Consider the following 4139-nt stretch of genomic DNA (forward strand, 5'->3'; position numbering starts at 1 on the left):
TATAACAAAAGGTTGTGGACGCTGTCGGACTCAGGAACAGAACAAGGTTAAGGTTGTTTCATGATGGATGTGTTGAACTGGTGTGTAATATTGTTTAGCTCCTCCCCTTGACCTGGTGTGTAATATCGTTTAGCTCCTCCCCTCTCCTCCCATGAGATTGTGTTGAACTGATGTGTAATATTGTTTAGCTCCTCCCCTCTCCTCCCATGAGATCGTGTAGCCCCTCCCCTCTCCTCCCATGAGATCGTGTAGCTCCTCCCCTCTCCTCCCATGAGATCGTGTAGCTCCTCCCCTCTCCTCCCATGAGATTGTTCATCCATTGTAGCGAGTTGATCTTTTTATTTTTTGTAGAGAATGTTTTGATTTTTCTATTATGCGTCTTGCTAAGGTCAATAAAAGACATCTGAAACACCTTTTCTTCTGCTTCCTGAGTCAAGAATAGATGGGGTTTGTAGTTCCCAGCACTAGAGATTTACAGGGACTACAAAAGTAGCAGAAAGAACAGACTGGGGGGGGGGGAAGAGAGTCAGTTTATTGAATAATGTCTGGTGTACAGAGAATCAGGCTAGTTTCTAGTGCACTGCAACAGACACTATCATTCATGTACAATGACGCTTCAAGTCGACTTCCCAACGTCAGTGATGTCATCACTCAGAGGAGAAAAGTGCAAAGTCATAGAATCCAAATCTTGTTCTAAAATAAATGTTTATTCCAGTTAAGATTAGCTTCAGTCAGCAACATGAATCTCACATGAGTTACATCTCAATTGGCACCCTATTCCCTATTATAGTGCACTATTTTAGACCAGGGCCCTATTCCCTATGTAGTGCACTATTTTAGACCAGGGCCCTATTCCCTATATAGTGCACTACTTTTGTAGGGAATAGGGTGCAATTTGGGGGACACAATGGAATCCTCAGTTAGCAGGGTGTGAGTTAACATTACACTCCATCTAACTACATTCAGGTCTACATGAACTATCTAGCTACATGTGTACATTCAGGTCTACATGAACTATCTAGCTACATGTGTACATATAGGTCTACATGAACTATCTAGCTACATGTGTACATATAGGTCTACATGAACTATCTAGCTACATGTAGACAATAACTATCTAGCTACATGTGTACATTCAGGTCTACATGAACTATCTAGCTACATGTGTACATATAGGTCTACATGAACTATCTAGCTACATGTGTACATTCAGGTCTACATGAACTATCTAGCTACATGTAGACTAACTATCTAGCTACATGTGTACATTCAGGTCTACATGAACTATCTAGCTACATGTGTACATATAGGTCTACATGAACTATCTAGCTACATGTAGACAATAACTATCTAGCTACATGTGTACATATATGTCTACATGAACTATCTAGCTACATGTGTACATATAGGTCTACATGAACTATCTAGCTACATGTAGACAATAACTATCTAGCTACATGTGTACATTCAGGTCTACATGAACCAATAGGTCCAGGGCTGGTTTCCCCCAATGCAGATCAACACCAACGCTGGACTAAAACTCATGTTGAATTCCTGCATCTCTACAGTGCAGCCGCCGTTTGATGAATGACACCCAGCGACGTCCCTCATTAAGACGACATCAGTCTGGTAACGTCCACTGCTGTCCGCGCGTCATTAAGACGACATCAGTCTGGTAACGTCCACTGCTGTCCGCGCGTCATTAAGACTACATCAGTCTGGTAACGTCCACTGCTGTCCGCGCGTCATTAAGACATCAGTCTGGTAACGTCCACTGCTGTCCTCGCGTCTCAGACGATCAGCGACGTCCCTCATTAAGACGACATCAGTCTGGTAACGTCCACTGCTGTCCGCGCGTCATTAAGACTACATTAGTCTGGTAACGTCCACTGCTGTCCTCGCGTCTCAGACGATCAGCGATGTCCCTCATTAAGACGACATCAGTCTGGTAACGTCCACTGCTGTCCGCGCGTCATTAAGACGACATCAGTCTGGTAACGTCCACTGCTGTCCGCGCGTCATTAAGACGACATCAGTCTGGTAACGTCCTCTGCTGTCCGCGCGTCATTAAGACGACATCAGTCTGGTAACGTCCACTGCTGTCCGCGCGTCATTAAGACGACATCAGTCTGGTAACGACTGGCATCCTTTCACTCCCTCCTCTCTACATTTTCCTCCTCTGTCTCTGCTGCTAAAGCCACTTTCTACCACGCTAAATTCCAAGCATCTACCTCTAACCCTAGGAAGCTCTTTGCCACCTTCTCCTCCCTCCTGAATCCTCCGCCCCCTCCCCCCCCCTCCTCCCTCTCTGCAGATGACTTCGTCAACCATTTTGAAAAGAAGGTCGACGACATCCGATCCTCGTTTGCTAAGTCAAACGACACCGCTGGTTCTGCTCACACTGCCCTACCCTGTGCTCTGACCTCTTTCTCCCTCTCTCTCCAGATGAAATCTCGCGTCTTGTGACGACCGGCCGCCCAACAACCTGCCCGCTTGACCCTATCCCCTCCTCTCTTCTCCAGACCATTTCCGGAGACCTTCTCCCTTACCTCACCTCGCTCATCAACTCATCCCTGACCGTTGGCTACGTCCCTTCCGTCTTCAAGAGAGCGAGAGTTGCACCCCTTCTGAAAAAACCTACACTCGATCCCTCCGATGTCAACAATTACAGACCAGTATCCCTTCTTTCTTTTCTCTCCAAAACTCTTGAACGTGCCGTCCTTGGCCAGCTCTCCCGCTATCTCTCTCTGAATGACCTTCTTGATCCAAATCAGTCAGGTTTCAAGACTAGTCATTCAACTGAGACTGCTCTCCTCTGTATCACGGAGGCGCTCCGCACTGCTAAAGCTAACTCTCTCTCCTCTGCTCTCATCCTTCTAGATCTATCGGCTGCCTTCGATACTGTGAACCATCAGATCCTCCTCTCCACCCTCTCTGAGTTGGGCATCTCCGGCGCGGCCCACGCTTGGATTGCGTCCTACCTGACAGGTCGCTCCTACCAGGTGGCGTGGCGAGAATCTGTCTCCTCACCACGCGCTCTCACCACTATTCTCGCTATACACCAAGTCACTTGGCTCTGTCATAACCTCACATGGTCTCTCTTATCATTGCTATGCAGACGACACACAATTAATCTTCTCCTTTCCCCCTTCTGATGACCAGGTGGCGAATCGCATCTCTGCATGTCTGGCAGACATATCAGTGTGGATGACGGATCACCACCTCAAGCTGAACCTCAGCAAGACGGAGCTGCTCTTCCTCCCGGGAAGGACTGCCCGTTCCATGATCTCGCCATCACGGTCGACAACTCCATTGTGTCCTCCTCCCAGAGCGCCAAGAACCTTGGCGTGATCCTGGACAACACCCTGTCGTTCTCAACTAACATCAAGGCGGTGGCCCGTTCCTGTAGGTTCATGCTCTACAACATCCGCAGAGTACGACCCTGCCTCACACAGGAAGCGGCGCAGGTCCTAATCCAGGCACTTGTCATCTCCCGTCTGGATTACTGCAACTCGCTGTTGGCTGGGCTCCTGCCTGTGCCATTAAACCCTTCAACTCATCCAGAACGCTGCAGCCCGTCTGGTGTTCAACCTTCCCAAGTTCTCTCACGTCACCCCGCTCCTCCGTTCTCTCCACTGGCTTCCAGTTGAAGCTCGCATCCGCTACAAGACCATGGTGCTTGCCTACGGAGCTGTGAGGGGAACGGCACCTCAGTACCTCCAGGCTCTGATCAGGCCCTACACCCAAACAAGGGCACTGCGTTCATCCACCTCTGGCCTGCTCGCCTCCCTACCACTGAGGAAGTACAGCTCCCGCTCAGCCCAGTCAAAACTGTTCGCTGCCCTGGCCCCCAATGGTGGAACAAACTCCCTCACGACGCCAGGACAGCGGAGTCAATCACCACCTTCCGGAGACACCTGAAACCCCACCTCTTTAAGGAATACCTAGGATAGGTTAAGTAATCCCTCTCACCCCACCCCCCCTAAGTTTTAGATGCACTATTGTTAAGTGACTGTCCCACTGGATGTCATAAGGTGAATGCACCAATTTGTAAGTCGCTCTGGATAAGAGCGTCTGCTAAATGACTTAAATGTAATGTAAATGTAATGTAAATGGTAACGTCCACTGCTGTCCGCGCG

Source organism: Oncorhynchus gorbuscha, unplaced genomic scaffold, assembly GCF_021184085.1.
Source record: "Oncorhynchus gorbuscha isolate QuinsamMale2020 ecotype Even-year unplaced genomic scaffold, OgorEven_v1.0 Un_scaffold_2030, whole genome shotgun sequence".
In the NCBI taxonomy this organism is placed as follows: domain Eukaryota; kingdom Metazoa; phylum Chordata; class Actinopteri; order Salmoniformes; family Salmonidae; genus Oncorhynchus; species Oncorhynchus gorbuscha.